The 22,547-nt window shown below is 35.6% G+C and overlaps 1 protein-coding gene across 4 annotated transcripts in view; it reads left to right on the top strand.

The window, feature by feature from the left end:
* The first annotated feature begins 2,067 nt into the window (after positions 1 to 2,067).
* Positions 2,068 to 22,547, top strand: part of Tenm1 (teneurin transmembrane protein 1) — a 789,988-nt gene continuing 769,508 nt past the window's right edge. For all 4 annotated transcript variants that reach the window (XM_040744566.1, XM_040744568.1, XM_040744567.1 and 1 more), the window contains exons 1-2: positions 2,068 to 2,436; positions 18,813 to 18,860. The gene's annotated coding sequence lies outside the window, so the exon portion shown is untranslated. The remainder of the gene's footprint in view (positions 2,437 to 18,812; positions 18,861 to 22,547) is intronic.

Genomic DNA, 22,547 nt, shown 5'->3' with positions numbered 1-22,547 from the left:
TGATGCGCTGCAAGATCAACTCTTCCGGTTAATTAGCGCTGGCTACAGCTCCAAACGTGCCTTACTGCAACCCCTAGTGGGCTCCCAAGGCAGCAATAGCTGTTCTTACTGCCAATGTGTTCTTGCAGAGGAAAATTAAAGAGTATGCGTGCACACAAGCATATTTACACACATCCTTCTTTTCGCACTGAAAAAAAAAATCACCAGTAAACGTCTTTATATCAAAGACATCTGGACTCTTGGCGACAATCATTTCTTTAACAAGAGGTTAGGAATCCCTAGAATCACACACCGGGCTTGCTAGCCCTGATGCGCGCCCAGTGAGTGAATGAATGCCTTGGTGTTACTGGGGTGGAGCTTTAGGGGTAAGGGCTTGGGAGTCTTTTTCCAGTTGATTCTGCTCCCCTGACTAAGCATTTGGTATCTCCCATGGTCTCTTGCTTTAGCTTGGAAGCCTGAAAGAAGGCAGCTATGGGCGTCGCCGGCGCTCTTCCCGGAACAGTAAAGGCTCCTTGAAGCCGGCGCCAAAGCCTCCCCACTTCAGCCACATCTGGCAAGGCCATGCAGATGTTAGCGGTTGGAGAGTATACCTCCTTGCCAGGCTCCCCAAAGTCTCGAGCATGCCCAGTCAGACTCCTAAAGCTCTCCAAGGGAGTTTCTGGGCGTGCAGATTCCACTTCTCCGCTTTTTCGAGGAAGCTGATGTGGGTGAGAAGGGAGGGATCCCAGACTTGGGGCAGTAGAGTAGGTTCCCTTGGGTTAGTGCCCACCTGCCTAGCTATGTGAGGGATCGAATTGTTTGGGGAACCCTGGGACAGTAGGATTAAAGAGCTTTGTACACACACACACACACACACACACACACACACACACAAAATCCTTGAGGATTTTGTTCGTGCTGATCTGTTCTGTGGCTTTTTGGCGACCTGGGGTCATACTGTCAATGGAAGACAGTTTGGAGTTGCTCTCTACAAGCCACCAAGAGCTTTTGGGTTCCCTAGTATCATATTCACCTGCTTGACTTTTCTGAAGGGCAAGGAAGAAAAGGACATTAAGAGGAACCCATAAACACCTCCCTTTGAGTTTGCGCCCCCCCCCACACACACTAAAGTTATACTGGCAAAAGACTTCTCATTTTTTCTAAGTTGTTCCTGAATCTTGCACAGTGAAGCAGTGATGAAGAGCTTTAGTGCTTGTGTACGTGGGGGGGGGGCTTGTCTGCTTATGCATACCATGAATGGGAAACACTGTCCCGGGTTATTTCTGAGATTGACAAATACTCCTTCGAAGTCTCCATTCTACCTCATCCTCGAGAGAAAATAGTGATAAATGCTCGTCATGTGAGATGAGAAATCGTCCTAGGGTGGTATGAAGTCAAAATTACGTTTTCCATACTGCCTTTTGCACTGGTACGAAGCTTTATCTTGCCCTTTCTCCACCCTCAAACACTCGGGATCATTCTCAGTTCCACTTCCCGTCCTCTGCTTGTTACCTGCTTGCTCCTTCATCCATCCTCCTCCTCCTCCTCTTCCTCCTCTTCCTCCTCCTCCTCCTCCAGCTCCTCCCAGCTCAGCCCCCACCACCCCGGGCTCAGCTGCGGCTAAAACCTGGAGTCTTGGGGAAAAGAAAAAAAGGAAAAAAAAAAAAGCCTTGGCTGTGAAGCTGTCAAACCGGGCATGCTCAGTAGACAGGGCAGGTTTTTTGGTCCCGAGTAGCGGAGAGAAACATTTTTTGCACAACCGCGACCAGCCTTAGAGCGCGGCAGCGGCGGCCACGGCAACATCAGCACAGCCATCAGTGGTGCAGACGCCAGGCACCCGGAGCGCTGCGAGCTCCGGCTCAGCCTGGAGTTCACCTCCCAGTGCCCTGGAGGCTTAGCTTACCCCTTTTGATCTCTCTGATCTCTCTCTTTAAAAAAGACTCTCTCTCTCTCTCTCTCTCTCTCTCTCTCTCTCTCTCTCTCTCTCTCTCTCTCTCTCTCTCTCTCTCTCTCTCTCTCTCTCTCTCTCTCTCTCTCTCTCTCTCTCTCTCTCTCTCTCTCTCTCTCTCTTTCTCTCATACACGCACACAATTTCACGTACATACATGTATACACACTAGCCTGAAGAAAACAACAACAACAATAAAACAGGAAAAAACGACCCGGGAACAAACACCCTCCTGGCAGCGATCGTCCACTGGCACGATAGTAGCCAGGTTTGGTTCTTGCCCCCAAGCGACCGCGGGCTGAGAGCGCTGCCGCCGCCAGCTGGAGAAGAGCGATGCCGGGGCCAGAGCGGCAGCTCGAACAGTAATGTGGATTTACAGTCATTTCCCGCAGGAAACAGCAAAGGCGCCCAAAGTCCAGGGCACTTGCTGCACCCGGAGGAGCTGAGCACCTGGCGAGGAGGCGGAGGACCGCACCTGAGGACACCACTGAAACTTGCGCCTGGACTAGGTAGGTCCGTTTCTTTTGGCTCTTACTTCCTTCCCTCTTGATCCTGCCTACCTTCTGCCCCAAGGACTCTGGGCGAACTTGCTCCCTGGGATGCGGTTGCCGATGGTGACTCCTGGTCATAAGAAGCTGCCTGCACCTGTTCTGGGACTCCTGATAGAGGAAACAGAGCATTGGCCACCCTTTCTTCCAGATTTCCTTCTGCCCCAGGGATCTGTACCACTCAGGAGAGATGGGAGATTGGCCTTGTCAATTCAGGGCTTCCAGCAGGCCCTGGGGACAGTGTCCTTCCAAGGTTTGGTGGGTTTCCCAGGTGGCACTTTTGCCAACCAACTCCTTCAGTACTGTTAAGAGGGCTGTTCGCCTCTGCTTTCGCGCAGACCCAGGCACTCTAACAAGTGGACCAAGATGCTTGGAGTGGCAGGTGGGGAAGCTTTATCCAAAAAGAAAAGAGACAATCACCTCCTGCATTCCTTGCACCTGGAGCATCCACCAGGACTCCCCCACCCCGGGTCACTTCCTACCATCTCTCTAAGAGAACATACCCAGGGATTAGAATGTGCTATAGAACCTGTTTGCTTCCGAATTGGTTTTCCAATCTCACTCAGGTAGTTCTAGTTCTAGGGGAATTCCAGGACCCTCATTGAGGCCCCACCCAATGTGTCCTCTTATACCCCAATCTGTGTCAAAGGAAATAAACATTATTGGGCACTCAGTGTTTCAGTAGCCGTCGGTATTGGCTTTAACCATGTGCTCATCTGGGCTGGACTGTGTGTTTCATCTTGAAAACGTGGTGTCTGGAATCTAGTAAGCGCCTGTACATCTGCCGAGAGCCAAGCACCTGCTAGGCATGCCTGGGGAAATGTAACCTCAGCTTCTCCCATTCTGGGAACAGGAGGATTGCCAATTCAGTTTTAAGATGCTTTGCCTAGAGGTGTGGAAGGGAGGCTTAGCGCTACTTGGTGAGTGGATGAGCTCGCAGTCGGCAGCCTATTTAAACATTTCAGCAGTCTCGGTGCAGCTGATTGTTTACAATTGCGGAAACAGCCGATCTCACTCCACTAGTGGATGTCCTCTCCACGTCTGTTTCACCACTGGGAGAGTAGGGGCGGGGGCCTGAGCTGGCTTGCAGCTAGTACTTGCCATCAGCAGGCAGTTTGGGGTTTAGCAGATATGCATCACTGCTACTGGAGATATGATAATATGGGTAGAGAATCTCTACCCCTTTAGTACAAAGCAATTCGATCAGAACATGCCTCAAACTTCACAGCTTTTCTGAGTAAAACAACCCAGTTGTGTATTTATAGTGGGGCAAAGAAACATGAAGAGAAGTTCCCTGTGTCACAGAAGAGAAATTAGATGTCATTGGAATGTAGAGACCAATAGGAAACGAAATGCCCCAGTGAACTTTAGTAGGTATCGTTAGACAAGCATTTAATTGATCGTATTTGCCGTAAGGATTACAGGCAGCTACCTTGCATTTGAGATTGTTGGTCTATGATTATAATTAGCAAGCCAGGTACTCTGCACTGAAAGCATCAATTGCTACTTTAGTCTGTTCCATGAAGACATTGCAAATGTCTGCTCTATTGTACCTTTGGCTGAAAGAAAAAATCCTATCTACCTTCCTCCTCTGAAATCTTCTGTCCTGTAGCAGAGGGTACTGGAACAGTGTCAAGCAACAGCACAACCTAAAAGGGGAAAAGTCCTTTTAAATGAAAAGATTATCCACAGCTTTAACTTCTGCTCAGTAATTATCTTGCACTTGTTTACTTGCTTACCCCTTTCCTGTACATCTCCAAATGTCTGTGTGTGTTGGGGGTGAGCTTGCATAAGGCTTCTTATAACCCTTAAAGTGGGTACTGGAATAGCAAAATCCCAGTTTTCACATTTTTATTCAAATTTGTAAGACTTGTAAAATGTTACGTTGAATATTTTACCATTGCAAAGTTCTTAAATGATAGTTAAAGGGTTTCAAGTATGCTAAAATAAGGTTGCAAACTTTGATGGTGATAAAATCAAGTCATGATATGCATTTGCAAAGGGGTTCGGGTCATTTCTAAAATGAACCCATGGTTATATATGTTAATTAAAAGTTTGCAGGTTGTCCATCATAATTTAAATAGCCAGGTGTTTCTGCAAAACCACTACATAAAGGAATATTTAACAGTTTCATCATAACAATGACAAAATTCACTTTCTAGAACAATGACAGAAATTTTGGGAAAACACTTAAGATTAGATGATATGGAGTTTGCTATTACATCTACATCTCAATTATGGATTAAGAATAGATAGGCATACCATTTGATGATTACAGAGAGAGCCTTAAAGGAAAACATGTTTTATAGAATGATGGTGCTGTAATGATGGTTAACTGAGCGTCCAAATATTTAAACATATAAGTATTCTGAAAAGGAATATAATAGTGTATGGAATTATCAACTCCTTTAAGCATCTAATTCAAAGTTTGGATGTCCTAAGTGTCTCAGTGTTTCAGTTCAGTTATCAAATGTGTAACTAGCATTGACAAGATCACAGCTTCCCTTATGCTTATTGTATCTTTCTCCTGCCCTTTATACAGCTTCTTGCTGAAACAGAACTGTATAGCAGTCACGGTTATTCTGTATGATACTATCTTAAATGATCAAACTGAAAATTATTATCTGATGCTACTTTTAGAAACAAAAGCCTAATGGAAATTTATTTTCTGTGGTAATCTTAAACACTAGTGAGAAATGATGGTGACATGTAACATAACAAAATTTTATTTTACATTATACATTGGAGATATGCTTTCAGAATTCATGTGAGATATTTTAATGACAATGAACAAAACATTTTTTAATATTCTACATTGGAGATAGGCTTTCCTAATTCATGTAATGTTTGCCTGAAGCTCAATTTTGCTGAAAATCGGTCAGTTTCAGATTTAAATAAAGCTATTAAGTCCTCAGTATACATGATGATTGATCAATTCCCTAAGGTTTCCTAAATATGTTAATCTAATAGTTATTAATATATTTACTTATTAATAACTTGAGGTCAAGATAGGACTGGTACTTTGAGTACCTGAATTAGAGAGAGTTCTTTTTTAATTAAAATATTTTATCATCCTGCTTATATTTGTTCTCTACACACATGCACACACACAAACTCACACACACACACACACACACTCACACACACACACACACACAAACCACAGGCCACACAAAAGAGGTATGTACGCACACAATTCTTTGGAAGAAATCTTGTGTGAACATCATTCATTAGATATAAATCACATAGGCTAATTTTATTTTAGTTATATATAGATAATACTTAATTTTCTGTCTATTTTAAACTCAAACAATAATCTATGACTACTTTACAAATCTTCTCATCATTTACCATTTGGAAGAAAATATGAATTGGATTACTAGCACAAGTACAGGCAGATAGAATGATAAATTCTATTGCATTATGAAGAATTTTACAATTCTGATTGACAGCATATATCTATAACTTCAAGTGTGAATGCTACTATGAAAATTAAAAGAATTCAAATTTCTGAAATGTTCACATAAACAACTGATTTCAATCACCTGCAGATTCTGCTAGATTAGATCATTCTTTTTATTAGAGATTGAATTTTTTCCTTCCTTTAAAAAATAAAATATCCTTCTTACCTAATATAATACTTAGCCATTGTTATGAAATAAAATTAATGCATGAATTATCTGGCTTAGTATGTAATTTATATTCCTTTTGTTTCTTTTTTCTGTTGATTCCTGTTAAAGCAGCAGAAAGTAAATACCAAACTGCACCATACACAGTTAGATCAGGTAAATGCTATAAAAGGCTTTGCACAGCTTTTCATTATTGTGAACAGCCTTGATGGTTAAACCACAGCTGTCTCTTTAGTATCAGTGTTCTGTTATGCACTTTATATTATGTATAGTTATATTGTAGTTTGCTACACATGATGTGGTATGCTTGAACAAAACCAGAACTATTACTTACATTTAGAACTCATAAAAAACAGGACTGAATAAATTGGAATATGATACTATAAACTGAAAATTGTTGTAAAACATTCGTGTTAATTTATCTGCTAATATTTCCACATATAATTTAAGGAAACTTGTTTTATTTAGGGATAGCAAACAAATTTATGGTTGATGATAATAGCTGATATTTTAAAATATTAACATTTAAGAAATATTAAAGCTATTAAATTATTTTGTAATTTCGATACTCATTTCTAGACTCTCTTGGATAATTTACAACTTTAAAAAATATTCTGAATTGTTCTTCCTGCCCGAGTGTCTACTTTTGATAAACAGTAGCATATGGTAAAATGCGCATATATGCCAAATAACCACTACTTCCTGGATGATGTTTTTAATGTGATGTAATGATTCTGAAATATTGGCTTTTTCTCTCCCATCCTAATTTAACTGTAAGAGTGAAGTTAATTGGAAAATCAACACATCAATATGTGTTCAGAATCTTTTTTTCAGATTAGTGGATTATCTTTGTGAAGCTATTTTTCTTGAACTTACTTATTTTTGCTTCTTGGAGGTCTATGACACAATTAATATGTTTTCTGAACACTTGTGGCATTACTTGGATCTTATAATTATATCTATGTAAGACACAAATGTGTGCGTGCAACATTCCAAAAGCCAACTGTTTGGAACAATTCAAACTAACATCTGGTTGATGGAGACAGTGTTTTACTCTGTGTCTATGTGTTTTGGAGTCCTTTAACATGATTATGATCATTAATATCTTTGTAGGAAAAGAAAACAAGTAAAACTAAAATAACTGTGTAAAATATATTTAACATCTTTGAATTTCTGTAAGATACATAATAAACCAAATCTCATCCTAGAAGCTTCTTTGAATTACATGAAATATCACTGGAATTCCCAACACATCACAAAACCAGAAATATACTGACTGGCCTTTACAAGATGACAGAAAATGCAAAACTTTGTCAATCTGTAATTCTGTACCCCATGCTCCAAGTGATTTATCAGTTTAAAAGTTAACAGGTTTGTTGTGTTAGCTTCTTATGATTTCCTGTATCTCATTTCCCAACAGTCCTTAAACTGCCAAGGAAACTAGATGAGACAGACAGCTGGGAGTCACTAATTCAGTGCAGGAACTTCCTTTTTAATTTCATGTCAGCATGTTGTTCCCTGAAAGTAACTGTAATGGTTGCAGAATTGAACTTCTCAGAAATAAATGATTAAGCAGGATAAAACATGAGTCATTTTTCTTAAGATTTTACCTGCAAACTTCTATCCCTACTCAAGCAGTTCTTTTAAAATAATTACAGAAATAGAGGTTTGATTTGTACACTCTAGTTGGTATTTATGTAGTCTACACAGCATCCTTGTTCTAATAGAACATTCACAGCTGTAAAATAGTTTTGTAATAGCTATTACAATGGAAAATGTGTTCTTTCAAATTATGATTCTGTAGACTTTGAAGAACCCTACTTAGTGATCACGGGAAAAATAAATACATGTGGTGTTTGAATTTTCTGGTACTACTGGTTGTTTTTTATTTTTAAATAGAAATGCAGTTCTGCTAAAGTATCTATGCCCTACTTTTCTTTTTATTAGAGACCAAATGTATTTGAATGTATTTATTTGTGATTTGTAAAGAAGTCATTTTACCCATCACTATAAAGAATTCTGATTGTTTTAATTTTAATCAACTAAGTTGTCACATGATAAGTAGTCAAGAATGAAGAAATCACCTTTTGATGTTTCTCATATTTTGTTGTAACACTTTTCTGTCTGATTACTACTCATGAAATTGAATTTTTTAGTCTCAGTCTATAATATGAGCTGAACTGTAACCCATGTTGTCTTTGGCAATTACAGGTATAGGTTCTGAGAAATTAATGTTTCTTTTCTTGTGAATTATTGTTTCAAACAAAATTTTTATATTATGACTAAGAAAAAGCAATTTTTCAGTGAGCACCTGTAATGAAAAAAGAATGTTTGTCATATAAAGATCAGAATGTCTTTTATGTTTTAAATGCAGCCATTTAAAAATGTAATCATCCTAGACAGAATTGTGAATTATGATAGTTCATTTATTTAAAATTTTAGAGGAACAATTACTTACATTTCTATCTTATACAGAATATTGGGGATATTAGTATCCTGTTGTTGAATTTCAAATTTCAAGTATTTGTTAGCTGTGTTGTTGGTGTTTGCTTGTTTAAGCTATGGCTATGTAATTGCAAAAACAAAATTAGTTCACTTGTCACTGACGAACATGCAGAGTACCTAACACTTGAATCTTTTGTATCATGTTGGTTTCCTCTAACTTTTATGTAAATACTCTGTATTTAGGGGAATAATGAAATGGCATTTTAGTTGTATGACTCAAAATATCTTGTAAGTCACACTTTGTTGTATAGCTTGATGCTCTGGTTTGAAGGAGTCATAGCCTTCATTTCTCTTTTCAAAGTATAATATGCTTACTATTCAATTGTTTTCCTCTTTAGATGAAATATATTTTAAATATTTAGCATACTGATGCAGATAGAGTCATTCTCAGTAGAATTCAAATGTGGTTATATTAAAGAAGCTCCGTTTTCATTTTTTGGGAATTAGTTTAGTGTTTTAAGCTGCCTACATGAATGAGGATTTGTATATTGGCCAAAGGAAAAGTAAATGATTCTCCATTTGGATCCTTCAGGGGAAATCTTATTACTGACTAAGGTCAAAGAGAAAAATTCCCAATTGCATAGTTTTGCATAATTGGTGGATTCTAAGTGTGTCTATTACATCTAATGTCTCTATCTGGTTTAAACACCTGTCAAAGAGAAGGTGCCAGATTAGATGGACAATTGGATTATTAGATATCCCCATCTCTGAATCCCAGCTGCACGCAGACATTTAAAGAAAACTCTTCAGTTGTTGCACTGAAATAGAAAAAGAGATGCTACAGATGGCCCATCTCAATAATCCAGATTTTTTTCAGGTACATTTAAAATTAAATGTCCTAAGAGATGATTAATTCAGGAAAGTTATTGATAATGAACTCATCTTATGTTACACATCCTTTGCACCCATGATGATGCCTTATTAAAGGTGCCTTAATCTTGCTAATTACCACCTGTGTTTAAATATAGAGGTGTATAAATACACTACAACTGCACAGTGGCTGGAAGCATTCTAAACCTGAAATCTTGACTCTATTCCTAACTAACTTAGTTCCTAACAACAAAATGTTTCTGATCAACATTTTCAATTTATAGTCTGTGCATTGTGTCCCCTACTTTTAATGCTAATGATTTCCTTTTCTAAATCTGCTTTGCTTAATTGCAAACGTTTGAGAGATATCAATGTGAGATCTGCTCTGTTAAGTAGCCCAAAAATGAATGTGGCACATGTTTGGGGGGGCACATGTGCATGCACACATATAAGGATGAGATTGCTTCCTGTGGTGAATATTTATTAAACATATATACATTTTCACACCAACTTCAAAAGCATTATGTACAGAAACGTATCTTCTCTATTTGCCTACTTACACTTTAAATGAATATGTCTCTGTGACTGAGCTTCATTGTATCCATACAGATACAAGCAACATAGAACAGCACTGGCAGAATTGCTAAGAATGAGGGCTATGCATTTGAGCAGGAGTTGTAATGACGCACAAATTCCCTGGATTCATAATTTTTCATTTTACATTTACTTATACTTATGTATCTGTACATGTATGCATACATATATGCCATATATGAAGGTCAGAAGACAAAGTACAGTAGTCAGTTTTCTACTTCCCTCATCTGGTTACTGGAAATTGAACTCAGAACATTGGCCATGATGACAAGTGCCTTAACCCTTCAGCCATCTTACCAGCCCTGGATTTGTGTTCTTTAAGGGAGGTATGAGTATTTTTTTATCTCTCATGTTTAGCATAATAAAATCTCAACATTTAGGTGTGACTACATTTAATTTTGGGTTGGAATCCATGAAGCATTAACACAAGTGTGTTACTTTTTTAAAATTTTGTCATTTTTTCCTATTTGAGATATCTCCTTGACAACATGTAAAAGTGAGATATTTCAAATATAAACAGTTAGAATCCAGTGCAAGTGAAATATTTTAATGGTTAATTTATCATAAAGTGGAGAATATTCACAAAGCATCTTTTTAAATATGAAACACAACATAGTTAAGAAAATGCATGAAATACAATCAGAGAACACTGGTCTCACACATTCAGTAAAATACTTGGCTATAGCATTTGTTTGCTGAAGAACCATAGCAACATAATCAACATTTACACTGAATTCAAGAACAATAGGTATATACTTTCACGCATTTTCTGTAAAATGCACTTTACATGTCATGTGGTGACCTTTTTTATCAAAAGCTTCAGTTTTACATAGATTTTTGTCATATATCAAGTAACACTCTCCATGAATAAAGCTTCTCATTTGATCATTTTCATAGATTTAAAAAATTTTTTACAAATGCTTCTGATTTCCTCACTATACAAAAGACTTACCTAGTAGGGAAGACAAAGATATAGGCATAATATTATATTGTAAGAGATTCTCCAAGAGAAAAGATTAGAAATTTGTGAAACCTCAAACTTGATAAGGCTTTATCAAAAATGGATTGCTTAAATTAATCCTGTTTTAGATTCCTCAAATTTATGAGTGTGTATCTATGTGAAATATGTGTGTAGGTGCCCATTAAGAACCCAGAAGGGTGTCAGATATCCTACAAATTAGGTAAAAGTGATGGTGAACTGCCTGATAGGAATGCTGTGAACCATAATGGGGTCCTCTAGAGGAACAATAAATTCTCAAAATCGCTAAGCTATCTTTCCAATGTCTTTAAATTACTTCTTAATGGGTACCCCCTGAATATTTTAGGTAGAGAATAGGACTTGTATTCTACATGGTGTAAGGACAATGAAAGGGAAAAAGCCAAATTAGGCACCTAGAATCACTATCCTGGATAAAAGTGTATCCAGGTCTGGAGAGCAGGAACCAAATATATGATGTCTCATATTTTGTTCCTGCATGTGCCTGATATACAGTCTTTACTACTTATGTAGTAAATGGAAGAATTTTCCTGCAAAGAAAGTTATTCCAGAAAATGGAAGTGTTCACGATGTTTATTAAAACCCAGGAAGTTTTGTATATTGAAATCTAGAAATTATCTGTATTGTATTGGAAATTATTGAAACAGTGGTAGGTTTTAAGATGAGGTAGAGATGACCAATTGTCCTAGTTTGCTTTCCTGTTGTTGGGATAGACACCATGACAGAAAGAAACTTGGAGGGGAGAAAGTTATGTAACTTACAGATTACATTAGTCATTGGGGGAAGCCATGGTAGTAGCTAGAGATATGAACCAGGAGGCAGGGAAACGGTGACAGAATCAAAAGCCAGGGAGGAAGGCTTCTTACTGGCTTGTTCCCTGGCTCATGCTTATGTAGGTTTTTATACAACCCAAGCTTACCGGTATAGGAAAGGTGCCATCCATAGAGGGCTGGGCCCTCTTATATCAATTAGAAATTCAGAAAATGCCATACAGACATTGCCACAAGCTAAACTGATCAAAGTATTCCTTCAGTTGGAGTTGCTTCTTCCAAGGTGATTTTTGAAAAAGTATTTCCAGTATGTAGGAGAGGTTGAATTAGATTAAGAGTGAGATATTCGAAGAGATTGTACTTCAAGTGTAAAAGGTTATGAACCAAATGGTCATAGTGACAGTAAGGAACACAAAGGAAAAAAAATGTTGACTGAATAATGAGATACGTTTTGGAGTTATTTAATGTGTAATGGGATAAAGACATCCAGATGGAGTTAAATTTTTAAATGATCCAATTCTCGGAAATGATTATCAGTTCTAAAGGTATATATTTGGGAGCCATCAGTCAATCAATGCAGTCATTATACTTACAAGAATGGGTAGTTAGGATCTCCTACAGACTATAGAGAAAATACTGAGAGCAGTGTGACATTTTAGAGATATAAGAGGAACTACTCCATAGGAAGTTATGATAAGAGTTGAGTTGGAAGAAAAAACAAAGAATGAAGTAAAAGCTAAGGACAAAGGATCTTGTAACACCACTAGGAAAAGAGCTTCAAAAATACACTTCACATGAGAAAACATGAATTCAAATAAGTATTTTTAAAAATTTCAATAATCAAAAAATTCCATTAAATAGGTATGAAATTTCAGTTGTACAAAGTTAATAATTTCTAATGTTCTTCTGCATATTGTGCCCATCAATGTTAGAAACAATATAGAAAATATATGTGAAGAATTTTTGATAAAATAGAATAATTGTGAAAGTTCCAAGACTTAAGACTTTTACCTAGCAGGTAAACCCATAATCAAACCCATTCAAAATGGTTAACTCAGTTGATTCTACCTGCAAACTCTATTCTGTATCTGAATCACTTTCTGCCCACTAATCATTAACACTCTAGACCAAACTATTATTGTTCTTTTTATCGGGACGATGTAATCCTAGTCACAAAGACTATCATACTCATTGTTGCCCCCTTACGGTTTTCTACACAGAAACCAGTGTGATTTTTAAATTTCAGTAAGATCTGTGCATTGTTTCCTCCCTACCCGTTAGTCAGAGAGCAATAACTATCACATGTTAAATATAATTCAAAGACTGAAGGAAAATATATAAAGGCCTACAAGAACCTGCATGATTTGGGTATCAGACTATGTACTGTATTTCCTATCCAACCTTGTTCAAATATTTGCATACACTTTGAATTCTGATTTGTTGCTTACATTTTTGCATACATTTTCCTCTATTTATTTGAAGTAATTTTTGCAGATTCCTACTGGTTGAATTTCTCATTTTATTCACATTTTAAATAATTATTATTTCATCATGGCTACCTACTCTGTCTTTTGAATTTATTTCTATTATACTTTGTCAGTTTTCTCTTCCCTTTTCTGCCTTTATTTTTTTCATCTTAGTTAAAATGACTTGGTATCATACTATGTTTTTCTTTATACTTTATCAACTCCTTTAGCACATAAGTTCCACGAGGCCATGAGCTACTTGACTTTCCTTAACCACTGCATCCGTATAGTCTAGAAAAGTGCCTGACTTGTAGTAAGTGGTTAATAATTATCACTTTAACAAACAAAGAGATAATAAAAACTTGGTGGAATGTTAATTGGTGGAGATTTGGCAGTTTTTCACCAAAATCAGTAAGAATTTTGTACCCAGTGACTATGGTTGTAGATTGCTGATGGAACATTTGCCTAGCATATGTAAAAACTTGTGTTCCTCCCCTGGTACTACAAAGCAGTGATTTTATCATTTGTATGAGTAACACTACTTTTGATAATTTGTTCTAAGGAAATCACATGAAATGTAAACAAAATTTTTTTGCAAAGGTTTTTCACCAAACATTTTCATAGCAGAACAAACGTTCAACAAGGGAATCACTAAATGATTTATGGTATGTTGAGAAAATGAAATAATTAATAATTACTAAAGATGATATTTAAAAATGCTTTATGTGAATGGAAAACTTTTATATTATATTGCCCAGTAATGAAGTTAGATAAGAAACTATATGTACCCAATATACACGCAAGAAAAAAGACTGGAAATTGATGTGCACAATTACAAAATACGAGAAGACCTGTGTTTGGTAGAGGTAGATAAGGTATGGCATTTTTCTTTTTCTTTTTCTTTAATGCCTTTTAGATGTTCTTTTATAGAGTACATAACTTTCATTATCAGAGTGTGTGCATAAGAGAAAGAAGAAATATAAAGCAGAAAATAATTATTGATATACCGCAGTAAGGTTTAGATGGCAGATTAGAATAAAGCATTCTTGAGAGGTGGAGCTAGAGGGAGACAAATAAATCAGGTAGAATTGTTCTCTGCCTGTTTTGAAGAGGTCCACAGGCAAGTAGAATTATTGAAAGTCATTAATGCAATTTAGTCTTCATTCATTAGAGAACCAGGGAGGGCTGAGTTTATCCTGTCAGTACTTCAACAGGGTGTTAATGGAAGATTAGGCAAGTTAAGACTCCATCATATTTCTGTGGAAAGCACTAGCAATTTGCTTCATTTAAAACACAAGTGATTACTCACTATATTTCTTCATGTCATGAAGTAAAAACAATTAAGTAAAGTTAGACTACAGATTACTTGGCAATTCAGCTGCAGTCACCTCTAATGGAAAAGAAGAAAAACAGCGTTGATAAGTTTTGGCAGGTCTCATCATTAGAAATGCCCATATTGCCAGAAAGAAAAGAGATTGCAGCCAATAATGTAAACCTAAAAGTTCTTTAAGCCCAGAGGAGAAAAGTGACAATACAAAGTGGAGCAGCATTTAATTGTCTAAGAGCACTGATCATTGTAATGGGGAAACTGTCTCTGTTATTAACACAATTATTTTCTACATGGTCTTTGAGTAAATGTTCCATTAGAAAAATAGCATTTGGGTTTTCAAAGCACGGAAAGCAACATGTGAAGACATATTCATTAGTAAAAGAAAGTATAATGAGTTATAGGCAACCTAAGGGCCTTGAAAATAGAAATAGTGTTTATATAGCTGTGACAACTAAAATTGTTAAGTAACTGAATAATCATTAAAAAGAAATAAAAATTGAACCTTTTCCTAATTTCATAGAAATTATACTTTAGAATTCTTTTTAAGATAGCAATTCTATATACACATATCTATATTTCATATATGTATATCTATAAATTCATATCTTATATTAACATTTTGATTTAAACTTTTAAAGCTTCATCTGCTTATCATCAGTCTTCTCATTTCCTCTTCAATCATGGCTGGCAACTATTTAGAGATACTAAGCTACTCGTTTATGTAGGCCATAGAATATTATTGTTTCATAGCTCTTAATGAGCTATATAGATTTGGATTTAGGACTTGGCTCTGAAGACTTAGCCCATGCCTAAAGCATAAGTCAGTTATGTGAGATGTCTTTTATTACCTAATCAATTAATTAATTTTCCATCCTAATCAGTTTTACCTTCCTTCATCCTCTCCTCACAGTTCTTTTCCCCAACCCCTCCTCACCCACTCCCTCTCTCTTCCCTTCAGAAAAGTGCAGGCACCTTCTCTGCTATTAAGGCCACCCAGCAGAAGGAAAGGGTCCCAAGAGCAGGCTTCTGCTGTTTTGCCTCTGGTATACAATATTTGCCTCATTCCAATGACAGTACTCTCAAACATTCCAACTTATTTTTGTTAAATGGAGGTTCACACATGTAGTTATTCAACAGTTCCTTCTGTTTGGAAATGAACTCTTGGGTGAGACAGAGAGCTGTAAAAGATGAGGATAATGGAACATGTTGGGAAGTTAGTAAGCAATGGCAAGTATCTGGGGTATCTGACATATATCAACCGATACACTGGACCTCTATAATCTTAAATGGGGCTATCCACTTCTAAACGCTGAAGCAGGAAAGCAATTGAGAAGTGAGCAGAGAAGAGCTATATCTTTTTAAAGCCAGTTTGCTTCCCATTTCTCTGTGTGCCTCAACAAGCCAAAACGCTACATATAGGACAGTTTATTTTTTAAAGTACATTTTTTTGCTAGCTTCCTTGCAGAATCAGCCTTATGGGTTTGAAGCCAATTTCTACACTCTTGCTCTGGTGTGTGCACCAGAAGAGAGAGGAATAATTTTGTAGTCTAGATGTCGGTAGTTTCTGAAGTGTCTTCCCTTAAAAGATTCTAACTTAGCACTATTAAGGAACCACATCAACACTTGAGCAGAACTATGTCTTTTTTTGAGTAGCATTAAAAGTGTTGAAAAATACACATCGAACAATTAGATTGCAACTAATCAAGAGCACTACTTCAGTCTGTTATGATTGATTTATATATAGTACATTGGGCATGGAAATCATTAGTAATAATATACTCTATTATCATTACAAGGTCATTTTAGTGATTTTTAAAAAGGTGACAATGATGTTATTGGCCTACATGTTTAAAATTGTATTTAAATATTGTCTTTTGTCTTGATACACTCATAAAAATTTTTAAGTATTTGTTCTCATTTTTATTTTGAAGTTTTCTTTTTAACTTTAAACGCTAACTCTAACCAAAGTTTCCCCTCCCTGTCCTCCTCCTGCTTCCCCCAACACCCCCTTCCCAACCCCCATCTATTCCTCAGAGAGGGTGAAGCCTCCCATGGGAAGTCAACAAAGTCTGTCACATCAGGTTGAGGCAGGACTAAGCCCCTCCCCCCTCTATCTAGGCTAAGCAAGATATCCTGCAGTAGGGAATGGGCTCCAAAAAGTCAATTCAAGGACTAGGGATAAATCCTTGTCCCTTTGCCAGTAGCCCCACAGACTTCCCAGACCACAGAACTGTAACCCACATTCAGAGGACCTAGTTCGGTCCTATACAGTTTCCCGAACTGTCAGTCCAGAGTCAGTGAGCTCCCACTCAAGAAAAAAAAAAAGAACAAAGCTATAAAGATAATTGCTCTATCTAGTTCTAAGTCTGTCATGTATTTCTCCATTTTCCAGTTTTGTGGTAGAGAAGAACAAATAACTTATTCAACATTGCAAGTACACTCCAGCTGGAAGTTGCACAGATTCAGAACTGCTTTGCAAACCGGATGGAAGTACTTTTACATGTATAGTCTTGGGGTTTGGTTAATTTTGATGTTTGAGATTTATTTGTAAGCAGTTTTTTAAATAATGGTTATGAAGTTTAAAAAAAAGACTTGTTCCCACTATTGAAAATTTGCTCCAAAAGTGAAAGTATTAGATTTAGGATTTAGTTGGTGGATGAATTGGTGCCACATATTAATTAAATATCAATCATAAAATCTAAACATGCTAAAGTTTAAACTTGACATTTTTTCTTCTTCTTTGATTCACAATGCTACCTTTTCTGTAATGGAGTTTTTAAGGGATTAAAATACATTTCTTAATACATGACTATACATTTACTTCAGAAAATTTAGATAATATATTATTCATAAATGGGAATCATGTATTTTAAACAGTTTTATACACTGTTAGCCTTATAAATTACTTTATCAAGTGGTTTATATTTACCAATATATTGAGAAGACTTTATATTTTAATAAAATATATCATATATATAGAGAGAGAGAGTGAAGAGAGAGAGATAGTTGAAACCAATAAAGATATAAAGAAAAAATAGTTCCTCCCTCTCCCAGGTCTTTAGAGCATTATTTAGAAGCATAGGTACAAATTAGATGAAGAAGCAATTGGCATGTCTTAACTGTTCCTGTACCATGCTTGTGGTCTACTTAGTCATCCATAGTGTAGATTTGATCTATTTAACCAGAATATAATTATTAGATTTTCTGTAGTTTCTATTAATTATCATGCCAATTGTTATACACAACTCTTAGTAGGCAACACTTATTATTTCTTTATAAATGTAAAATTAGAAAAATAACAAAAGAACTGAATGTCTTAGAAGATTAATGTCTATTGTCAAATTGTTTTCCATAAATATACCAATTTACATTACTTATTTTTAAGTTCCTATGTGAATAATCATTAGATTACATATTGAATATGATATAAATCACAAGTAGATATATATATATTTCAAGTAGAGTATGTTACTGTGATTTATTTTATTATAGCAAAGTTTTGTCCTACTACTAAACATTGTAGTCTTTAAATACATTTATGCTCCTTTTTGTAACTGTTATATAATGATATTGTGAGGCATTAAATCAAAGAATACAACACAAAGGAAAATTTATGTATCCTGATGCTGGGTCTGTTGTGTGCCATAGATATGACTCAGTACAGTAGGGCTAGCCATTGAAACTCTTCTGAACCTCAGTTTTACCAAACTTACAACTACTTAGAGAAATAGATGAAGTGTGTATATGAAGGCTTTCAGTAAAGTTACTATTATACCTTAAGAAAATACAGCTACTATAATCTTTATGTTGCTAATGAATTTGTGATATCATATCATCTCAAAATATTGTATGAAAATCAAATGAGGTTGTATGTGGAATAGACAAGAAGTCCATGATTTTCTAGGTATATCCTCTGCGATTAAAACTGTCTTCAGCCTGGAGTGTGATTCAAAGATAGAGTGCTTTCCTACATGCTATAGAAGTAAAGTTTCATGCAAAGCACAGTAAAACAATGAAAACAAAACTCCTTCTATTAGCAGTGTAGTTAATGTAATTGAAGTTTCAAGCAGACCTTTAAAAAGAAACCCATTTCCCTTGAGAATGAGAAGATAAATTATGAAATATATATACATATATATATATGTGTATATATATATATATATATATATATGTATATATCCCGCATAGAAATACTGCATTGGACCTGAAAGATAATTTGGTCTAATTTATTTACAGGAATTACAAGGGTGACCTTTATTCTGCTTATCTTCTGGATCTAACAAGGTATGTTCAATCTCATTTAAATTTTTTAATATAATAGGGTATATTTTTCAGTGTCTTTTAACTGAAATGTATACTTTAAATTTTTAAATCTTTTTGTTCATTTTATGCATAAACATGTTTATGTAGCCCGTTATTGTAAGAGTATTTGCAAAATAAAATGATCAAACTGTCTAAAAGTTTGAATTAATTATGTGATATTTTTTATACATAGCAACTAAAGCCAGGAGTTTTCATGACTCTTGGGACTGTCTGTAGAGTGAGTGGGAATAGCAGTTACCAATGAGGATATTTGCAAAATTATTTAATAGTTCTCATGAACTATTATAAATATGTCATTTCTCTCTGTTAGTGGAACAAATATTTCCATTCAGAATATGTACTACTGAACAAAAATTGCCTCTTGAAATACATATTATTATTATTTTATAAGTCACAAGTGAAATATTTAAATATGAATTTTTGAATATTGACTAAACTATTGCATTAATTTGTTTACCCTACTATTTTCCTTCCTTTCGTTATCTATCCATGCACATGTACAATGAATATTTACTAAGAAATGACCATGAAAAATAATTGTACCCTTTCTTCTGATAAATAACTAATGTACCTATTATTCAACTAGATTACTGAGTAAGTGCTTTTAGAGTTAGTCCTCTCTTTGGTAGAATATATTTAAAAATGTGGTAATTTTTGTAACATATCATACAATTTTTAATTTTATTAAAATGTTAGTCATTATTCAGTTCTTAGTAACTGGGAAATACATAGCCATGCTTTAAAAAGAAATGGTGCCTATCTGTGGTATTGATATACAACATTAATGAAATATGAATTCTTAGTCCAAGTGAAAAAAAGGATGATCTAAATTTGTGGTAAGCTTGTAACTCTTTGACATCACTTGATACTTTTAAAACTACATAAATATAGAAGTATAAAGAAACAAGAAATCCACAAAATCTTAGAATTTGAAATACACTTTGAAAAATATACTAAAAATGAAAATATTGTATTAAATATAGCATGTACTAGTTATAAAAAGCCTATAAAATGAACTTAAAATATATTGGCCAACTGTGGTTATATTGCTCATTATTCTACTTAACCATTTTTCTAAATGCATTATCTTTAGGAGAATAAAATTGTGAAAGGGTTAAGATAATTATACAACAAAAACTATGATCAGAAAAATCAAATGACAAATTTACAAGAAAATTTCCATAGGAAAGAAGGAAAATTTTCACGTATTGTGTCATTTGTAAAAGTAATTCTCTTAATTCGGATGATGTATATGTGCCTATTTTGTGTTATTAGCATATCTTTCATACTAAGAACGCCTAGGGCTAATGAGATTTAATAGAGCATAATTAAGGGGAAATATCCCTGACAGCATTGAAGGATACACACTTACAAAATTATTGGCACCAAATAGATACTTCAGAGAGGATCTAGGTTTCCTTCTTTCTAGAGAAAACATGGCATAGTTCTGCTGTTGACCAGAAAACCTGGACTCTACTCCTAGTCTTATATTAATAATACATTTATACTTGGGATATTTCTCTTTAGTTTTCTCATTTATGATAAAATTTTGAGATAAATAATATCAGATTTCTCCTTGCTCAAAAATCCTTTAGTTCAAAATTGGAGTGGGTTTTTGGGTCTAGAGAGATGGGTAGCTTTGTAACTTAATTTTGAGGACTTGCATTTGATCTCCTGAACTCACTTTTATAAAGCATGTTATACTGAAGTTCTTAAAACGATACTTTGTGCTTGCTGGCCATACATTGAAACAGTAAGATTGAAGGAGGTTCAGTGAGTGATTCTGTCTGAAAAAGCAAGGTTGAAAGTGATTGGGGAAGTGTTATAATTTGCATGATAATGGCTGCCATATAATCATATATTTGAATGCTTGATCCCCAGTTGGTAGAACTGGTTGTGAAGGATTGGGAGCTTCGACTTTGTTGGAGGAGGTGAATTACTAGGATTGGGACTTGAAGTTTCAGAAGGTCTTTCTATTCCCAGTTAGCTCTTTCTGCCTCATGCTTTTGGGCCAGAAAGATCTCAGCTGCTGTTCTAGCACTATGCGTGATTGCCTACTGCCATTCTCACTTCCAGGATGATCGTGGACTCAGTCTCTGAAACCGTGAGCCCTCAAATGAAATGCTTTGTTTTATGAATTGCATTGGTCATGTTGGTTTGTCACAGCAATACAAAAGTCATTAAGACCAGAAGACACCTGCACATGACCTCTGGCATACAAGCACATACACACACCCACAGTCCCCACCACACACACAAACATATGCACACACAAACATAAGGAAACTTCTCGATTTACATATACAGTCAATTGCTGGTTAAATTAAAAAATACACACAAAAAATCGTTGGTCCAAAATTTTGTTAAATGGTTCAAATAAATTGGTAATAGGATATTTGCTTCTCTTTGAAATCAAGCAGTCGTGTATAAAACCTCTAACACCCACTCACCCCACCCCATACTTACACTGGCATTACACTAATTAGATTGATGTCTAAGTTTAGCTGGTAGTTTCAAGTTTTTCTTGTTAGTAAAAGACTTAACTGTGGGATATTTCCATTCTGATTCCCTCTGTGCCTCTTAAAGTTCAGCAAGCTGTATGTGTCTTTCTTTTGCTAGGTGGTCATTCAAGGTCAAGCATCTCTTTGTACCTTGAAATCAGCCGAGTGCATAACCCAATGACTTCAAACTCCAATGCTTTCAATCTGGCACCTTTCATGAGCATTGTGTTCACATTAAAGCATTCAAAATATATTCTCCTTCATCTACATATCACAGCAATAACATCCTGGGCACAGGACAGTGCCTAGGAGCAAATAACCACTTGGAGTTAATGATCTGAGGGGCAGCTGAAGGTCCATTGACTCTTCTTAGTCATTCCTTCATCCCTATAAAATGTCTATTCCTGAAGTGCCAAGCCTTCAATAATTTTTTTCTGTCTCACATCAGATTAAGTAGTGGCTATAAATAATAATATTTAATACATAATAATGAGATGTGGCAATGCAATAAAATACCAACAATTCAGGTACTATATAAAGACGGCTATCTGATCAAACCAAAAGAAGGAACAGTAAATGAAGTTCATGAATCATAATGTTTTAAAAGTGACTTTCACCTTATTGATTTGAAATGAAATAGAAGTAAAAATTCATATAGTTTAAGGGGAGTAGTTCACTTTCTTTTGTTCCTTATTCCACTGATGAATGACGCAATTAAAAAAATAGTTGTAAAATGCCTACTTTAAATGGATTTTAGGTAGTATATGTTCATTTTCTGCCATTTAGCACAAGATGAATTTTTTGAAATATGTATAGCTGTGAACTAAGTAACAAAAATACAACACTACAAATGTTCTTTTCCAAACGAAGGACTTTCATTCATTTATGTATTACTGGGACACACATTAGTTTTCCACAATGTGCTGAGCATGATGCTAAGTTCTCGTTAAATAAGAATCAGCACGGGCAGGTTATATACTCAGAAGCACATGGTATGTAGTTTTGGGCAAATATACATATACATATATGTGTATCGTATATATATGTATACATACACAATACACATATATTATATGTATATGTATACACACACATATATAATACTAAACAGTCAATGTTTTCATACATGCTATATAAATGCATTGAA

This window comes from Mesocricetus auratus, unplaced genomic scaffold (assembly GCF_017639785.1).
Source record: "Mesocricetus auratus isolate SY011 unplaced genomic scaffold, BCM_Maur_2.0 Super-Scaffold_100003, whole genome shotgun sequence".
Classification (NCBI taxonomy): Eukaryota; Metazoa; Chordata; class Mammalia; order Rodentia; family Cricetidae; genus Mesocricetus; species Mesocricetus auratus.
This window is presented reverse-complemented; position numbering and strand designations above follow the sequence as displayed.